The sequence below is a fragment of the Vollenhovia emeryi genome, unplaced genomic scaffold (genome assembly GCF_000949405.1).
Source record: "Vollenhovia emeryi isolate VEMERY1.0 unplaced genomic scaffold, V.emery_V1.0 DF939126.1, whole genome shotgun sequence".
NCBI classification, from domain to species: Eukaryota; Metazoa; Arthropoda; class Insecta; order Hymenoptera; family Formicidae; genus Vollenhovia; species Vollenhovia emeryi.
In genome coordinates, this window is record NW_011967240.1 from 3,635,570 (window position 1) to 3,657,425 (window position 21,856).

Consider the following 21,856-nt stretch of genomic DNA (forward strand, 5'->3'; position numbering starts at 1 on the left):
ATACACGCGTGCACATGCACACAAGTACCTATGTAAAATTATATGTATAAAACTATTTAAATAGCACTCATTTTACATTATATTATCATAGTTTAGATTGTAAACAACTATTTTGTTGCTAACAATTCTAGCAGTAAAATTCTCTCTCTCTCTCTCTCTCTCTCTCTCTCTCTCTCTCTGTTTAACCTAATATTACAATAAAGATTCACGAAAGACAATTATCATAGTTTCTATATGTTTATTTTCTACGTGTGTCATATCGATTTCGGAAATGCGGGGTTGCTCTTATCGTTAGAGACAATATTCGTTATCCTTTAGTTGACAGTGCAGTAGAACAGAAGAGTTTTTCGTTTTCGAACAGAGCTCGCTAGTTGTTGTCACTATTCATGCACGCACGCGCGTTTTCGCGTGAGTTCTATATTCTAAGATATCAAATATATGTACACATATCCTAGTTTCTCGGATTTTATCCTATAATGTTTGGATTTATCCTATAATGTTCGATACATTTAATTAATCCAACATCTCATCAAGAAATATCGTTGCTGTTAATGATTTTTGTATATGTTTAGAATATACCACATTTTAAAAGGCTCTTTTGTACCGCTTTTTACTTAAGAAATTTAAATAATATGTAAAGCTAGACATATTGTGATGTCAAAATGATACAAAACACTCGTTAATGTTTTTACTTTAATTATTCAAATTTTAGCTTTGGTAGATTATCAGAAAAAGTAATACCTCAAAATGCGATGTTTTTAACTAATTTTATGATAACTTTTTGAGAAGAAGAAAACTATCTATTGTCGAATCATTCGGAAAAAATCTACAAATTAGTATCGCTCTCTTATTTATTAAAATTGCTGAATATCTAATAAAACTGTCAAAAGTATAAAATATTTTTTATGAAACGTTTATCTTTATATTGTAATCAATTTGTAGTTGAAAGTCATAATAAATGTATATTTATGAAACGGAATGCTGTCACCAACCTCTTGTCTATAGAAATTTATGTGGCGCAGCAAAACGATTTGAGAACAAAATTTAAAAATTGATAGAACGACTCTACATTGTATTACTTACTTTAATTCATCTAGCTTATTTTAAAAGTAAAAGTAAGAGCGACTTAATAATGATTTCTTATATCCAATGGAAAATACGAAGTTTAATTTTCTTAGACTCGCGATTCTCAGTATTACGAAGATTTCTTTGCTCTCGGCCATATAACGTCCGACGAATGCTGAAATTGATCACAGTAATCTACTGAAGAATTCATGATTTAGCTACTCTCGTCTATAATCCGCGGAAATCAGGTTATCATAATTTTGCAAAATATAATAATCATTTTACCGCTTTCACGTAAAGCGATATACTCCACTCGCGATCAATGATAAATCAATTTTTTTGCGTAACTATAAAGGAAATGTTAACTTTGCGATACGTGAACTCTTTAAGTAGCATAACAAACATAAATAATCTGCCGATGAAATTTAAAAATATTACATACACTTTAACATATACTGTTACAGCACACGATAATGTTGGCGATTACAATAGAGCTACCATATTATACAATAATGTTAATGCATTAACGAGCAATTTTCTATAAAACTAATTAATTCATCAATATATGTGTGTAGAGAATCCAATTACTGCATTATTTTGTATGAATGAATACAATATACATATCGATAAACTGAAACGTATTTATAAACAATGCCACTATGAGATAACACAATGACAAAGATATTTATTGCGAAGAAAATAACGATATCATACACATATGCATATACACACATGTACAAAATGGATAATCTTGAAAATACGGCTTTTTAATGGACGCTGATATCGTGTAGTATCAAAAGAATCATAGATTAGATATTTCATAAACCATGTTATCATTTTAAGACACATCGTATTATAAGCCTTTATAAGGAATAAAATTCAATTATAAGCTGTGTTATTAATTTGTTTTTATATTGAAGTAGTGATATTTCGGCTTTTTAAATAAGAATATACCTTTGAAAATGAGATAAAAACAGTATAAGTTACATAATTTATTTACGAGCGTTGCTTTACTATGGGAAATGGTAGTAATATGAGTCATAATACAGAAATTACTGCAAAATTTAACAGGAGGGCTATCTGGCGGTAACTTGGCATTCATACTTAATAACGTGTTGTAATTACAAGTTTTTGTAGTACATTGTTTTATACAATAATATTAATGACTCGTTGCAAATGTTTGACAAGTTAAAAAATCAGCTTGTTTCTCTTAATAAATGGAGTGGTTTGAAATAATGTGTACTGAACTGTTAAAAGTCCTATGTACAGTGTTTAAAATAGAGCACTTACTTTTTATGTATTCAGCAGTTTGTTCGCAATATTGATGTCTTTTTTACCTTTAAAAAAGATACTATAGACCGTAAACACTTTCATAGAAGTTTTTTTTTTCGAATCTTTACTACTCTGCCGATATTATTACTCTGTTTTCTCGAAGCCGAAATTTGACGCGGTTCGAATATTTTGCAAATATTGTTTAACTTGTTAAAATTAAAAATATTGTATTTTGCGTGGTCGAAAACCAAATGTTTGCAGATAGGGAAGCGCTGTTGTAGACTTTGCTAATATGATCAGTTTCCATTTATTACTGAAATAAATAAATCGTGCAGAGTGGGGTATAAACACCTGACGGTTTTTGGAATAATCTGAACACTGTGTGCTTGGTCAAATATATGTTTTGGTCATGATACACGGTTGCATGGAGTTTCCGATGACATAATATAATACATATATTATAAAAACAAGGAAGGCGTGAAAAATAATCTACTAACACGAAATTTAATCCAAATCAAGCTTAGCACAGTTCATAACACAGTATAACATAATATAAAATATAATCCACAATTAAGTGAGGTTAAAATAATATGAGTTAAGCGATAAAAGATCCAGGCTTTCTACGTTTGTAGGATAATAGGCGTGAATTTGCCCATTATAAAGTCCTTTATAAAATGTGTTCCGTTATAAAATCAAAATGTTCAATAAGAAGACTTACACTCGGGAGTAAAAAGTTTAATTCTCTAGTCTGCATTCCTCTAGTCAACCAATCAAAGTAAATTATTTGTAAGAGACAGATATATACATACTAAAAACGGAATAATCAGCTATTTTCTAATAACGACTTGCCGTTATGAGATCTGTGGATTGATTATTACATTATTTATACACCTGCCCAGAATTGTAAAATACTCGATGTAAATTACACGGTTTTAGACATGTAAGATATTAAGTATTTTACGTCTTAATAATTTTCTTGCATACGGTAAAGTACATCAAACGCTGTATGCACCTCTTCTGTTGTTGACACTTTATGCCGATTATTGTTATTGTCGCGTGTAACAATGACAATTGAAGATTTATCATTGCTTATTAAGGCCTAATTAATAAATCAATAAATCTTATGAGGAAAGAATGAATCAATCACGGCGATAGACCCGTTCATGATTTTGGAAGGAAGGTGGTTATGAGTAGGTAAAAAAAGCGAAAAAAATAGTGGCATAGGTACTGTCTGCTATGCGAGGAAAAATTTTGCTAATACCGCAAATCAGATTACAAATATGTAGATAAGCACAATGAATGACGAATAATGAGAGAGACGATAATGAATAAACTAGATAACAAACAATTGGAATTTTAATTTTCTATGGTACATCCAGTTTTTCCATTTCATTGTACCATTTAATCACACTTCTACTTCGTTTATATAAGACCTTTTATTTAATTAAATGCAAATGAAACGTTTGGATTCATTGACAATTTAAAATAGATTAATTTTAGACGAGATTAGAGACAGTTAGACACGTACATATATTATATCTATGTTTTAATACATATTTGACCTAATATACGCGTATGTTAGGCGTAAGTAAAACGTAATGTAACGTAAAAAATGTAGAATTTGTCAGATATTCCAATTCCATTTCTGTCACGTACCAGCGACAACTGAAATCGAATGGAACAGCTGATTTGTTGTCCATGTTACCGTCACACACGGCCGAATGGCCGCCGAATGGCGGCGAAGGTGGCCGAAGACGCGATAGGAAGTCGGAGTGACTGATCGGCGATGGCGCACAGCGAGCGAGGCGAAAATTGCCGAAGTGTTCCGGCGCGAAAGCCGTTACCTGTCTGTCGGTCAGTCGCGGAACGACAGTTCGTGCAGTTAGTTTTGTCGTGGATTTTCAGTGAGCACGCACGAGCCGCGCTGCATTTCTCGTTGGCGATAAATTTCGCGTGATTGTGTAAATCGTGGACCACGTCGTGCCCGGCAGTGTCGTGTCGCGTACTTTCGGCCGTTGCGTAATTAACAGGAAGATAAACCGACAAGGGCTATTCGGCGATTGTTTCCGCGTGATCTTACCGTTTTGCCGAAAAACACGCGTGGCCATTTAAAAACTGCTCGTTGTAATCGCTGGTCGCGTTTATTATCGGAGCAATGACATGGAACTGTGGAAGTTTTGGTGATTGAATCTTGTGTCTTAGAAGAGATTTGTTATCCACTTGACATGACAGCAACGCGAGTTTAATTTCAAGGTAGGATCATAGAGTTTTTATAACGAGGAAAGAGCTCGTTGTAAGCAAAAGCTATATGAATAATTGAACAGCCAATTCACGAGCCACTAAAAGATATCTTTAGGTTCCCAAAATTTCAGGTTTAATCTGCAATACGTAGATCGTATATTTTGACCTATCTTGGTCACATATCTTCTCTCTCAACAACAAATTATTTTTAAATTATATAAATAACATAAATTCTTAATATACCAACAAACGCTGAGGAGAAGTTTACATTAACGTAGACATTCAAAGCAGTGCCAATTGATCAAACAATAGTACATGTGACAAATTAAATAGTGTAAGGTCTGCAAATGTGATGAGTTAATGTTATAAAAATATATAAATTCATTATTCTGCGTTTTATGGCGTGACTATAAACGTACGACGTTACGTAGTTAATTTCGTTTAAAATGTCCAACAAAAACTAGCTTGAAGTCGTCAATGTAGAAGCTAGACGTGGCAATGCTTTGTTTATAATTATTGTAGAATGTTGTTTGAGGGAACTTGCATTTGACAAATCGCATTGCATTATCAACAAAAATGTAATGTAACATACTGGACACCAAAAGATCTATTACATTGAATGCTATATGAATAAGTAAGCAGCCAAATCGCGAGCTATTAAAAAATATCACTATAGATGTCCAAAGTTCTATTGATATTTATTTATCAATCGATACAAGAAACTGTACGTTTTAACCTAACTTGGCAATTTTCCGCAACTTATAGTTGAAAGAAACGAAAGGGGAAATTCTTATCCAATTATCTTTTAAATTCACAAATAACATTAAGAAATATCCTAAAATTTTAACACACTGGAGCTGACACGTCATCATTGATATTTAGAGAAACAGTGTCGAATGGTTGAACAATAGCATAAAATGAAATAAAATGTTAAAATCTATACATATAATAAGTTAATCTTGTAAAAAAAAATATATGGAATATTAATTGCAAATGTGTGAAATATTAATTATATTACAAAGAAATGATTCTTTGCAATAATAAAGAGATAAATATCTTTTGATATAAAATCCATAGGTAATTAGTTGTAGTCGATTACGGCAAGAAACGATTCCATAATATATTACGTTGGGTAAGGAAATTACGTGAGAATTATTAAGAATCATTTCGTTTTTTGCGCGTTGCGATATGTAAAATAGATACTTTGTATAGGTACTTCATTCGAAACTATTTTTTCACTTGCATTGTCAAGAGATAGCGAATAAACCTTGTTAATTGTTTGAGCAGTACATTATGAAGTTAACGTTATTCAAATTATTTTTTCGACAAAATTCTTTAAGTATTTTGTTATTGACGTCTAATTGACAGGAGTTTTATTCTTTGATGTATTCCGGAAATGTTTCAAAATAATTGCATAAGGAATGATTTGCATCTTCTGCAGACGGCACCATTGAAATTGTTTTATTGTGTGACGCAACTATAAATTAATAACAATTGTGTCTCATCAGTTTCCCACAATATTAGTTTAGTAATAAATAATGCATTACTTTTGTAATAATATTTATACCATATTTTAAATAAATTACAATATTTTATTATATTATAAAAATAATTATATATTTATTTTATGCTTTTGACACAATTTGTATGAATAATATATGTTTGAATAATGTGAAAAGCTATGAGACAAAGAGAGAGAGAGAGAGAATAAGCAGAAGCGTTCGAGCTAGATAAAAATTAGTACAACTGCGTAAGCTGGTAGGAATTTCTAGATATCTCTGTATCGCAGGTCGACAATCAAAAAGCTTGTCCCGATTTATTTTATCATAAATGGTCTATAAAAGTGTTATCAATTATTTCGATTTCATTTCATCACTTTGGCCATTATTTGGATTGGAATTTGATCGATAATGTGATATATGTTAATATTTATAGATTGTAAAAAATTAAGGTTTGTTTATTATAATATAATTATACTGGTTCCTTTGCAAGTATATTATAACCATTATCGAGATTCGATAATCTAAGAGTCTCTCAACTCGCGTAAATATACTCGGCCGGTCTTACACTGTGTTTATATAACACTTGTCGTGAGCCACTACCGTGTTTCTTGAAATTTTTTACTGTATTCTGTTTTTGTCTTTTTAATAATAATACATGCGCATCATCACCAGCGCTTGTCTCTCATTACTCTTGTATCTATTGTCGATTATGTCTACAGAATCTACACTATTGTTTATTATATAATTTTGTATTGATTATATAATATTTAATGTGACAATGCCGATATGTATAAAGGGTTTTGTCACGCGGTATTTATGTTTAAAAATTGCATTCGATGTTCTTACGTTTACCACGTCACATTTCTATATGATTCGACCTATCAAACGATCTTTTTTGCAGCAGTGTTGTGAATTCTTAACACGCGCGCGCACGTGCACTTTATTACACATTACTTATTTCCAGTGTGTAATGTTTTCATATGGATTTTATTGTACTTACATTGGCCAGTCATAATCAATATTTATGTTTTTCCCTTTTGATGAAATTTCCTATGGTTTGTCGAGTGCAATAACAAAATTTTTATATTATTGCGTTTCATAGTAAAACAATATTTAAACAGACATATTGCGAAAAATATTGCAAATTTTCCTAATTTACGATACGCTCCAATTTGAAAATTTTTGAATATTTTTCATTCAGATTAAAATTCTAAAAAAACATCTGTTCCATTTCAAATAATTTTAGTATTGTAATATTTTTTATGGTAAATGTTTACAGGGTATAACCCATATAGTCTGTATGAAAACCGATTTAATTTAATATAACCGTGTTGCGTGTAAAAATGATGGAAGAATGAACTATTTACCGTCGCAAATCGACAATTCATTTGCCTCATGTAGATATTTCGCTAGCAGTTGGTCAACTCGTTACAAATTACAGGATCGACGACACTCATTTTGCGTTTAGTACGTTTAGTATGTCATGATATTGATACGTGGAACGTGTGCTTATTCATAAGTTAGAACATACAATTTTGAACAGTCACTAATTTGGGAAAAGAAGTACAGTAGATTTATAGAATTAATTTGTGTATAATTAGTGCATAGATAAATAAACTCTAATTTAATAATCCATTTTAATAAATTAAAATATCTAAATTAAAAAATAAGGATATAAAATGTCATTTATGCTTACCAAAATATAATTGATAAAATATATTATATTAAAATTACAATTACAAAATAAGTTATAATATATTATAATTAAATTATAATTAATATATTATAATTAGACTATTAACGTCAGCATTAAAATTTACAAATGACTACCGTATTATAATTAATAAGGTATAAAATAATTATAATTGAAAAGTGAACGTATTTATATTATATTTACTGAATTTGTCTGAGAAAGAAAGGAGAAGAGAGAGAGAGTTAGGGAGAGGGGGGAAAGGGGGAGGAAAGGAGAGGTGGAGAGATGAAAGAGTGAGGGAAGGAGGGAAAGAGGGAGAGGAAAAGCGGAGGGGGTAGAGAGAGGAGGGACGAACAAAAAGAAAAAAAATCAAGGAAAGTAGAAAAAGCTTAAAAGAAGATAAAAAAATGGCGCAAACTATTTAAACATTATTATTTTTATAATTGTACACTCTGTTAGGATACTTACACACTAAATTATTTGATAGTTAAGTTATCTGATAGAAATTATTACATAGTTGCAATCACGCTTGATATAAAAAAGATATCCGCGAGTTTCTTGCGCCACAATACTCACAATCAGTTATACTGACGTCACGTGCCGATTTAAACAGTGTGATATCATGCGCTTATCGGCGTTGTGTATCTCCGTCTTTAAATTACGATTTTACGATTGGCAAACAGGCGCCTGTCTTCTTTCAACAAGAAGATCATGTTGCGTTCTTTTTGCCATAATCTCATCGCCGTGCCGTTAGGAAAACGGTTGTAATCAATTTTAATTGCACGTTCTCTCAGCTCCGACTTCCGTTGCGCCAACTCTGCAAGGATGCCGACATTATGCGACTTTATTGCATGATGATTAACAAACCAGTCTCTTTTACCAAGTATAATCTGTTATTTCGATCTTTAAAGATTAATGAACTAATATCAATAGCATGTATGTTTTAAAGTATGTTTTAAAGTATTTTTTAAAATTGCTTTCATCTACAATTAATCACAATTTTGCAATTGAATACCTTTGTTATGCATTATCAGAGGTTAAACATTGATTTATTGATGTGAACTTATCTAGTTGGAACTTTGGTTCCATTAGCAATTTTAAGAGGCAGTCATTTCTTTTCTTTATATACATTTGTTGGTCTTGATTGGTAGAAAGAGATTGTGCGCAAGTAGATAAAGCATCTAGATCAGCAAGTACTCTTTGATTAACAGAAGTTTGATGGGCAGTTTTCAGCGTTGACAAAGTCGAATTTACTGAAAGCTTTTAATGAACGTCACAATAACTACTTCCATAGTTTCTTAGCTGCTGTATATAATCGCGGTATAATCCGTGGTTTCTTAGCTGCGGCAAATAATCGTGTATATCTATGCTTCCCTTTTTCTACGATTGCAGAAGCTACGCGACCGTATCGGGAACCAATCAATAGCTTTTACCTAACATTGCAATGCGTACTTCCGCGATTGTCTCGCGGAACGCATCCACGCCGGGAGGAACACTTTATAGCTTTTGCAACAACGATTTCGCATACCATCGTTTGAGGAGAATCAATATTAAATCTATTTGTGAGTCAAATAAAACGTTTGTTCATTAAAAAATATAGATTCAAAAACACAATGAGTTAACATAAATCAAAATTTTAAAAATATTTAACAATTTTTGTAAAACTTTTACAAACGTGTCTTTCCTATAATAATAATAATAACATTAGAAAACTTCGTCATTGGAAATGAAAAATTATACGTAGAGGAAGGTCCGATATTATGAGATAGACTCCTGATATGAGATAGTAGGGTTTCTGTTAAATCAATAGGCATCGTCTGTTGATTCCACCATGAATTTATTGCTCTTGAAGCGCAATCTGGTTAGCATTATTGTTAGATTGTGTAATCACTGCGAAAAAAGATTTGTAATTGAATTTGAGTGTTGAAAACCTGCTATCTTATATTAGAAACCTATCTCTCATAATAGAGGACCTTCTTCTACTACAAAATTCAATTTTCACATTATTATGCCTTAATAATAAAAATTATAGATTCAATAAATGGTAATATGATACGAAATTTTATTTAAATTATACATATACATATATAATTGAATATAATTTGAGTATCATTTATTTGAAATTTCCACCGTTGTTATATATTTTATGTATACACGTATATGTATATGTGGGTGAGGAGGACAGGTGCACGCGCACTCATACGCGCGTGCTCACACGCATGTGTAGTAAACGCAAGTGAATTTGTGTGCCAACGAATCTATGTATGGCATGGAGTTTGCACAATTTCCGATTACTAACTTACAACCTCGGAAAACAAGAAACTCTAAGTACCTCCTTTTCCTGTCTCCTGCCGTGCAGGGAAAATAAAAGTAGTTTCTACATTGTACTACCGAATTTTATACGTTGCAAATGTAGATCTTTCAGATTCATTCATTTTAATGTCGATTTTGCATTTAGTTTTTATTAAACAATTTTCATGATATAACAATCCTTTTTATTTACTTTTATTTTTATTATTATTTAATTTAATAAAAAAACTGTTCTACGTAATGAGAGAAAAATGGGGGGGGAGCGAGAAAAATTTAATAAAAATCTTTTCTATGTAATCTCATTTTTTCTACTTAGATGTACAATTGTTGAATATTATAAATGTTTTTATTTCATATCGTGACGATATTAAGCTTGCAACGTTGTTTACTCCTCACTTTCGCTTTTCTGACCAAAGCCAAGTTTATGAAAACTGGATTCTGTTGTGACATCTCACAATCAGTCTGCCAAAATTTACAGTCTTATTCGTTTTACGGTCAACACATTTAAGTGCTGCTTTACCAGACACAAATCATGTAGCTTATCTAACAAAAACATGTTTCATCCTTTGCTATGTGTTTTACATTATGACACCCTCCAGGTTACATTGCGTTTTTTTTCCATGTTGTATGTACATCTTAATCCATTTTGTGGAAGAAATACTTAAATTATTTTAATTTCATTTTAAGAATAAGAATTTTTTATATTATATTAAACTTGAATCTTATTTTTCTCCGACTAAACTTTTATAAAATGAGATTTGGTTGTAAATCTATATGTCTCTCTTACAACAATCTAACTCTCTTCTTAATAAGAAATTTTCTTTTATAATTAAATTTATCAAGTGCTAACATAATAACTTGAAGTACTTGTAGAAGAACTAATCAACTCTGAGAATCACTCTTATAATAAGTTGCTAACAACCGACACTTCGAGCAATCCATGAGAAAACACGAGACTTTCAAATTGGCATGCAATTGTATATTATCCGTTCTAAATCGTGGTTACCAATAGCGCTTAAGGTAGTTGAACCGTTTCAATTTCCGTGAATCGTTAGGAACTTCCTTGAACTATATCGAGTGTGAGATTATGCATGAATGATCATCGCGTATTCAGGAAATTTACAGAGGCGATCAAACTCTCCAAGGCAGAGATAAAAAGATAATTGACTGATTTTCTTATATCTATAAGTATGAAAGTATATAAATAACGCAATTGTTGCGATAAAATTATATTGGGAATTAATTATAGATAAAGTATTTTTTCTATCTGCTAGAATGACAGATGTATCATTATTATTAATGTCTCCAAACGATCGGGTATGTTCATTTTCATTATGGAGTAATAATGATAAATAGATGTTTAACAGCAAGAGTACATTTGAAAATAATAAAATGTTAATTTTCTTAACTAAAAGTAAATTGTTTTTGCATTTTTTTATTTATATAACATATATTTTGCTAAATATCTAAAAAAAGGAAGTTATACATATGTCTATCATTTCCTCAAGATCTCGTATATGATAAATAAAAACTTGGTTTTAAAATTTTACTTGATTTGTAATTTATTGTAGCACACATTTGATAGTTGACTACTTGTAGTTTTTATTTGAAATATATGAAGAAAAAGAGGAAGAAGTATCTCGAAATCTTCGAAGCGTTTTTCCATAAAATTGTACAAAATGCCAAGTATACACGTAGCAATAATAAGTATGTATAATGAACAAAATTTTGGGAAAAAAGTATTCAAATCTATCTTCTCTAAAAAAGGAATGATATAAAAAAATTGCAGCAACTACACAAATCGTATTAAAATGTTATATCCAATGATTATAGAATACGATTTTATATAGTAAAAATTTTGAGCGTATTGTTTCACGTACCAATATTAGATGCATAATAATAAAAATGTGAAAAACATGTAAATCGATAGAAAATTAAGTATTCTACATTCAATTACGAGGACTGTTTGATAAGTCAGTGACTTTCACAAAAATTGACACAATCGCAGTCTAATTTTATTTCTGATATTTACCATCTTATTTAAGTACACATTTTGATATCATTTCTTTTGTAAAGAAGGTAGATTTGAGTACATTTTTTTACCGAAATTTGTTCATTATATAATAAAAGCTTCATATCATCCATGATGTACTTCTAATCGACGTTTACGATGGATGTTACACGGAAAGAACAATGTAGCTGCTGTAGCTAAAACTTAGCAAAATAGAGACAGCTAATATTTTAGTTGTGATAGCTCAATATTTTGCTACTGTGCCTATTGTATTAGGTGCGACAGCAAATGGTTTGCTGTCGTAGCAAAATATTGAGCTATCACAACTAAAAATATTAGCTGTCCCTATTTTGCTAAGTTTTAGCTACAGCAACTACATTGTTCTTTCCGTGTATGTGGATATCTGCCATAAATTTAATATGGACATCCATTATATATCCATTTCAAATTCATCGTGGAGATGGATGTCTGATGGAGCTATGGATGTCCTGTGGATCTCCATTGGAGTTTATGTTCCGTGAGGGTACTGTCGCCGCGGCAAAGTTCCATGCGCACACGTACATACATGCCCGTTCTCTTTTAGTGTGAGTTATCTCACACCGATATATTATGCGTGCAGTAGTGGGCATCACGTGTCTAGTGGCGGAGCAATACTGCCGTTCAATGAGCAAAGTCCTGTGCACACTTCCTCACTCTTTCCGCAGTTCCCCCTTGCCATTACTTTGGTGAACGATAACGACGGAGAAAACGGAGTATCTTAATCGTAAAATCCGCCGCATGCTCAACTTTGCATCGCAATATCTCCGTTCATAATACCCGTCGACAAAAATTGAAAACACTTTTCTTATCTAAATCGAACCCAAGCTATCCATTGATTCTAGTTAGAATCTGATCGGATCAACCGTTATTGAGAATCCGATATCGAACATTTCTCGGAAAAGTCGGATTAATAATGGCCAGTCTGTCTCGCTACGCGTATACTTTGTGCGAGACACTACCGTGCCTCTTGATTTTTAATCTTTGTATATATTTTTTTTAGAAATATTGTAAATTATGTAAAAAATATATTAACTTACATGAAATGCCTGCCGGTTTGATTTGGCATTTTCAATTTTGCAATTGGGACTTAATACCTGTAACAAGTGATTAGAAAATCTTCCAAAAGCAAGTTTCACAAAATAGATTTTTTTGCAATTTTAGTTGCATTTCGAAGTTATCGAGCTTTTTATGGTAAGATGTCTAGCCAATTGTCCAGTCAACTAAGGCGAGACTGTCCAGCCAACTAATGCGAGACTAGAAAGGTTTATAGCAATTGTTCAAAATGTCCACCATCAACAGTTTGACAAAAAGTTATCCTATCGTAAAAGATGAAACGGCATTTTGAATGTAATCAATAGGAATAATAGCAACTTCATCAAGAACCCGATTTCATAAATCATCCAGATTTTGTGGATTTGTTTTGTAAACTCTGTCTTTTAAATAGCCCCACGGAAAGTAATCAAGAGGTGATAAATCTGGCGATCGAGGAGGCTATTCTACAGGTCCTAGGCATCTTCTAGGTGCCTATCCATCATTGAGGAAATACTGTGTTCAGATAATTACGGACGTCCCTCCCGTAATGTGGCGCAGCACCATCTTGCTGCTGTAGTCTCAAAGTCGTCATCCGTGACCACTTGTATCCCTGGATCTATTTCATTTTTTTAGCATATTCTCATATTTTATCGCTGTTAGATTGCTTTCGATAAAGAACGGACCTGTGAGAACGTTATTCAAAATGCCTGCCCAAACAATTATTGTGGATGCTGTGTATGTGGCTTCTTGAATCCAGATTTGTATCTGATCAGAATCTACAATTGTGTCGATTAACATAGCAGACTATATTTGACAGATAGTTAGGATCTTCGTTTATTCTTTCCACTATCAATTCACCAAATTCAATACGCCTATAATAAAACCATCATCACTTAGCTCTTGCACGAGGTGAAATTTATAAGGATGAAATGTATTAAGTTTTAATATTTCAAGCACAGACTTTTGATCTATGTCTTTTTGTTGTCCTACTTTGCGGGTAGAATCATGCGGATTATCGATGAAGGATTGTAAAACATATAATGATTTTTCTGGATTTCTTGCTGGTGCGGGTCTATCTGGTATTGCATGATTTTTCACACTACCAGTTTCCTCAAAACGCTTTATTGTTCTCTCAACGGTAGATTTTGAAATGACAGTATCTTGATCACGAAATGATTCATTAAAAAGCTGCTTTACATCATTATACGACCTTAATCGATCACTCCATCCTTTTATCGTCAGAAGAGATATGCGTTCTCGCTTTGAAAGACGTAGCATATTGACAAGCGGAAGAATTAGTCAAACCGAATAAATCAACACTTTGAACAATTCAAAGTTTTTCTAAAGACAATGCTGAAGAATAATGACCGAATGAAATGCAAGTGATGACAGCCAATGCTGTTTCTTAACTGTTGTTCGAATTCGAAAATCGAAATACTTTATACTCCTCTCACTTTATATTTTATGTACGAGAAAGTTGAAATCGCATGTATGTAACTTTTGTGTACGTTACAATACACAAAAATTTTCAATAATTGGAACACTATTGCAACAGCATATTCCTGAGACTAACAATCAAGTAAAAAAAGTCCTGTACCACTTTTGTTTACCATGTGACTATAAGGCGGATGATAGAAATGTAGTTAAATTTACTATTATTGTGATTGTATTTACTATATAAAAATAATTAACTAATTTACTGTTCATCACCTGAATATTTTAATAGAATAATTGTTAAAAGCTTATATTTTATAGCAAATTTTTTAAATAGTTCGCATCACTGTGTCTATATGGTTGCTATTATAGTAATAATAATTATTATAGTAATAATTACTATAAAAATGATATTCCTGACTATAATTATTTTACTATGCTATTATAGTTTCAATACTATAACATATTGTTCTATCAGTGTATTAGCACAATATGTTTCAGGTACCTATTGTTATTGCAATACAAAGCAAATCTGCACAATTTGCATTTAGAAATTATTTCGATATTGTTCGTTCGTCAACGATGCGTTTGATATACCAATGGAGCGCATTTAGAAATCGCCCGCGGCGATATATCGTTAACAGTATAAGGAAGAAAACGTGCTCTGTGTGAGTTAATCCACGTTACCATGCGTGAACACGCAGCAAGCATAACACGATACTGTTACATGGCAACTCCCGCGGCTATACTCGCGCATACATTACGTATCAGGTGCGCTATAACAGCAATGCCCAAACTTCTCAATCATTGACTGTATCATAATCTATACATATACCTATGTATGTGATGGTAAAAGTGATAAAAATGTAATTATGTATATTCACCGGACATTAAGTATAATTCCCAAAAAGTATGATAAATATGATAAATAACGCAAAGTTTATCATTTTTACCGGTAATTGTATAAAATTTTATAAAATTTATGAGGTATTGGTAAATATGATAAATAAAATAGTACTTCTTATTTTGTACCGGTAATTTTATAAAAGTGTTAGCGTAAATATGCTAACTTTGGTAATTGTTTAGTACTGGTAGTTATGCATATTTACCAACCACAACCGTACAACGATGGAAGTAGTTTTGTCTCGAAAGCAGAGATCGTAAACCCATCTGCAATCATATAACGCGAGGACTTAGTTCACGCAGAAAGCAGGGGTCCGTGTTGGGTGAAGTTTGCTTCGTGTGGAAAGTCACAGGCCCATGTAGAACCGTATATAACGATGTATTAATCATATATACCACAATATGTTGGCGATTCTGTCAATTAATCGGTTAATCTAATAAATGTGATGAAATTATTCATATTGCACTATATTTATCAATTACCTCAGAGAATATACATAATAACCGGACATTATACATACTAACCTTCTTTATCACTTTTACCATGACATATACATGATAGAATATGTCTGTATGAGAGTGTTGTAATGCGATCTAGCTCTCACTGTGCTGCTCACTCGAGCACTCGTAAAACCATGGTTTCTGTGCTCTCCCACATTCGCCATGCGATTACATCTTCATGTTAGAGCAGAAAAGAGAGTAAGACATAGAATGCGCAATGACATTTTTATCTTGAATATCCTGCATCGGTATCAGAACAGAATAAAAGCAGAGACAGAGACAAAGTTCCAGAAATAGGAACATTTAGTTCTAATAACCAATTTTTTTGCGAGAGAATTGAATTGCCATATACAATTAACTTTTTCCCCAGATCTACACTTTAATTTACAGTAGTCCAAATAATCAGTATTTTAAAAAGTAACGATTCTTCATAAGTAATAATATGTGTATCTTGAAAACATAAACAACAATCGATAAAGTTGTAATTTTCTTCATGACTATTTAGTAGTAAACTAATAAAGTTTAACAATAATTTCTAAATTCTGATTAACTTAATTGACAGTTAATTCAAACAGCGTAAGTCATTAGTTCATTACTTGCTGCAAAATTTCTAACTATATAAGCCATCGTCGTTAATTTAATCTTTCTTTTTATCTATTAAACTTTAAACAATATATTAAGCAAAAAGTAATAATTTTATTATTATTAAATACTGTTGATTTTCTTCTTAATAAATTAACCGTTGATTAAACTAATCAAAGTTTACTTGAAATAAAGAAGTAAAGGAAAAATAAATAAATACAAAAATAGTTTGTTGTGAACTGAAGCATAATGTCTTGTATGTCAAAATTTTCTGTTCTTGATTTTTACTTTCTTATTCGTTATTCTTTTTCATTGTATCTAAGTCTTACCAGTTGAAACAAATTCTTCACAAGATATAACAGTACTAGAGAATAATATATAATACGTGTTAACTAATGAATTCTCCGTTATGCACTTACTTGGGAAAAACGGGAGATTGATTGGCTATTAACCGATTTTTCGCTGCGTGACAGTCTATCCTATAGACATCCATATGTTCAGTAGAGTCTAATAACACACAGAAGAAAAGAATTATCGATATAAATTATCAATAATTGAAAACATTGATAATGTACATAATAAGAAAAGAATTATTGAGTAATTGAATTTTAAAATATGAGAAAACTAATTGATTTTGTAATAAAAACATACCAGACATTAGATTAGTCAACTGTTATTCATATTTAATCCACAATCAGTTGTAGAATCCCTATCAAGCGAAAGACCTCGGTTTGCTTGTCAGTCCTGTCACTTTGCATATATTCAAGTGGATAATTTTCCACTCTTATTGCTCTATTCAAAGATCAGGTAGTCATAACACAAAGAAGCCAAAAGTACTTGGTACGAAGAATTCTTACAAGGCTAGGGTTAGTTGATGTGAAGAATGTTTATTGGTACCAATTTCATGAAAAGAAAGATAAAAAATTTTGCTGCGTAAAAAAAGGTAAAGAACAAGGTGATTTGTTGGAATATAAAAGCATTTGGAAATCTATAAAACAATTTGTACTTTGTATTCGATCCTATAGATGTTTGATAAACTATAGTACTGCAATCTTGAGTATAAATTCTATAAATTAAAAATTGTTAAGAACAGTTTATTTAACAACTGTTTCCCCAATTATTTTATCGAAACACATATTAATAAAAGACTCGAACAATTACAGCACGCCACGAAATTTAGTACCAACGTTATATCTCATGTCAAATTTTGCATAACTATACCGTACATTAAAGGCACTAGTGAAATGATTCGTCAAACGCTACGTAACAGGGGTTTAAATACAGTCTTTACAGTCCCTAAAAAATTAATAAACTAATAAAAAGAGGAAAGGATCAGTTATGGGAATCCCAAAACATTGTACTTGCATACAATATGTCTCATTTGTAATTAATTTATCTCGAAAATTACATATGTGTTAATGAATAGTTTTATTCTTATCTTTATTTCGTGTATTTTTTATTTAAGAAATATAAGAGGTAATTTGGACAGTCGGATGTTTAAATAACAGATAGAATTGTGTTCTTACTTTTTGAATTTCTCCAGTTTCACACACGTATGAACACACATAATTCTGTATCTATTTTATATATGTATATGTATAATAGATACAGAATTATTTGTAAAAAATCACTTGAACAATAAATATTAGAAATAGTACGTAGTATTTCTTTATTGTCAGTAATTTTGTAATTGTAGATTCAAATAGCTCTATCTCGGAAACAGTGGGGAATAGGACATATATTCATATGAACATTTTTGCTCAAATGACCTTTCCTCCTGAATCACCCTGTATAACTCCTGTGTGACTTACTACATTTATCTGTCTGTCCTCGACATATTTTATTGGTAGACGTCGCGCCTGGACGTTCTTCACGAACGACCTTGGACATTACGGTGTAGCCAACACTGAAGAACAATCATTATGAATAGGACTCGCACATGATTCTAAATCACGATTGTACTTCAGAAATTCGTGATCAAAGCATACACACACGTGTCAACCTACCCTATTATTCAATATGTTATTAATACTTGATACGGTCAGGATCGCGTATATATTTCATTGTTAATTAATAATTGAAACTAGAAAATATACGGTGGAAGATATTGAAAATTTTAAAATTTTTACTTGTAAATTATAATTTTTAGATTTTACCAATTAAACTTCAAATAACGTTTAATTATATACTTTACTTAATATTAGATATTTATTTATTTATGATTACTTATTTAATTTTATCTGCAGAGTGTTACTATATATGTATACGTATATGTCTTCGATATTTTGTTTTCAATTTGGGAAGTATCCTTTTTTTAATAAAAATGTAAAAATGGTAACAGTTTTTTAATTATCGGAAATGAAATTGTTTTACTTTTACATAGTTAATAACAATAAATGATTTATAGAAATTTTATAAACGTATCAGATTGTTCTATCAGATCGTTCAATTATAAACACACGGCGCGGTATCCCAATGGTTTTAACAATTTACGATTTTGATCACGTTGAATTTTTTTGCTCTAAATTAAGGCAATCGTGCACACATGTAAGCGCACGTCTCACTCGCTATCGCCTAAGAGGAATTTATGTTCAGTTTGACCTTGATCGTACAAATTACTTGATAGATAACTTTGCGTTATCGTGTTACGTCCTGGGAATGGCAGTTACTTCGCTTATGTGTACAACTTATATAGAGCAGGCAGTAACCTGTTGTAATGTGCTTTTTCTTCTGATTAGATTGGTCAATCGCGCGAGTCGATTGACAATAAAAAAAAACGAAAACGCGTCAACGGCATTGCAAGGTTGATTATTATTGCAATCGGGATGATGTAACGCGAGGACTGCAATTGCCTTGTTGCAAGACGTTTTGTATTAAATTTCCTGTTTGCGAAGTCAGCGCTTTAGCATTATTCAAACAAAGCATCTACTATGATTTTCTTGTAACGAATGATATCGTGCAACAATGTTAATTTGGTAAAGTAAATTAATATATTAATACCATTCAATTGCTACTAACAAAGAAGAACTTGCTAATATTTCTCTCTAATCTTGGTGAGCTTTATATTGTAGAATGCGTTGTAGAATAACGTAAAACCTAAATAAAGGAACTCCTTTTTTTATTAAGTTTTCATCACAGTCGTGTTAATACCTTTGTAACGGATTCATCTCTCTGTCGACCTGAGTCTTTCAGTCCTCTTTATGTCTGGCACCATTTAGAGATACACTGGGATTATCGCTGATAGAGGAATGATTCTCAAATCGCATACCACTCTGATCCCTTAAGTTACGCTTTAGTCGAATTAAACGAGTTGTACTGAGGAAGACCCGAAGTGGGGTCGAAACGTTTATATTAAAGAGAAATTTTGTTTCTAAATTGTGAGAACCGTTTTCCGTTCATTTGTGGCTCACATTGGCACTCTTCCCTTTCTACATATTTTCTTTTTGGGAGCCTTGACAACATTTTGGAATATGTCATAATTAAAATTATCTTTTCTTCTTAAAATAAAATGTAATTTTATAGGTGTAGACAACATGGATATAGAATTATAGACAACAATATGAGTAAGATGAATACGATATTATTGTAAAGTTAAATGTAAAGTTCTTATTAGATAAAAAATATATGTATATTGAAATGTGATAGATACATTTTCAACAACATACAAGATGTAAAACATTTTAAGATAACGACACTGTGTAGAAAATACATAAAATAATTTTTACTAAATTGCTTTTACTTAGCTCAAGAAATAGCAAGAATAATAGGTTTATTATTATTTTGTCCGGCATTATAATTGCACATTACAATGCTTCTTAGCTTAATTATATTGTCCATTTTCTCAACCAGCATAATTCCTTTGAATTTCGTACACATGAATCAGTTGAATCAGTTCGCTCATTAATTTTCTCGCTCATCGTTCATCGGCGGTATCATTAAATACAGGAGAAAGTGGCACGCACGATTATGCTTCCTCTCATACCTCGTTCTGACAATCAAGATCCATTTAATTTCGCCATTGATGCACGTTCTCAAAAGTGCTAAGATTTTTACAGAAAATTGTAAACGTAATTGCGATTAACAAAATTTCTGATAATTCATCTTTTGAAGAAAATTTTCGATTGAGCCGTTTAGGATATAAATGATGACTGTATTGTCTTTCGGACCAATCTAACAATGCCAATGATAAACAATGTAATTAATTATAATTAATTACAATTCATAATTACAATTGCAATTAATTACTAATACAATAATGATGCTCCAATCTATACACAATATATGTGTAAAAGTGAAAGTCTGTCTGTCTGTATGTTCTTTACACAATTCTATACCAATGGATCGATCTGAACCAAGTTTGGCATAATTATTCAGTAGGATTCTACGAAAAATATAGGCTATCCTTTAACTTGGAAATCGAAGTACCGGGCGCTGAATCAACTTTCAACTCAATATCAACTTTCGCCTCCTGAAATCATTAAATGTTATGTGCCATACCTAGGAGTAGGGGAGAGTGGAGGAATTACAAACACCTAAGCAATAATTTGTATAAAACGAGAGATTAAGAAGGTACATTTTTGTTTGTTATTTATAATCAAACGTTGGTTATATGATTACGAATTTCCTTAGTCGACCTTTGATAAAATTTGAAAATAAAATTAACTTATTATAAAAAAGCACAACTCTTAGCGTTCGTGATTTCCCAACTACTGTGGGGTAGTCACGAACAATATGTTAATTAAAATTTGTCAATACAACAGTTGCACAAATAGCCTCTAGATGCGCTCTCACGACGAATTTTTATTTAATAATAACTATTTTATGAAACATGATTCGAAAGAATGGTTCGGGACTTTTTGACTCAGTTTTTTATGAGGAATATCACTGTATAAATCGTGGGCGCAAATTAGATTACACCCTGTATATACATACAAGGTGTACAATAATTTGCGCCCAATGTATATATACAGGTGAGTTTTATTTCATGAATCAGTATCTTACCACGAAAGATGGATTGCCGACCGAAACTGTAGCCATCTCTGGAAAAAATTTCATTATAAAAAATTTCATTATATATGTTTCAATTATGTACAATAATAAATAACATTCTCTAATATTTTGCATGATATTGTATTACAAACTGATTTTACAGTAATGGAATGTATTAATTACAAAAGTTCGAAATAGTGCGGTGAGGGTTCGCTTTGAATTCAAACTTTTATTTAAATACAAGAATCTTGTTTTTGTATTATGTTAAATTATGCAACTCTT

At 31.5% G+C, this 21,856-nt stretch overlaps 1 protein-coding gene across 4 annotated transcripts in view; it reads left to right on the forward strand.

Moving 5' to 3' along the window:
* Positions 1 to 21,856, forward strand: part of LOC105569073 — an 82,516-nt gene that overhangs the window by 20,567 nt on the left and 40,093 nt on the right. Inside the window, exon 1 of one of the 4 annotated variants that reach the window (XM_012025230.1) lies at positions 4,127 to 4,590. The exons of the other annotated variants lie outside the window; for them this stretch is intronic. The gene's annotated coding sequence lies outside the window, so the exon portion shown is untranslated. Of the gene's footprint in view, positions 1 to 4,126; positions 4,591 to 21,856 lie in introns of those variants that run through there. 4 annotated transcript variants of the gene reach the window in all.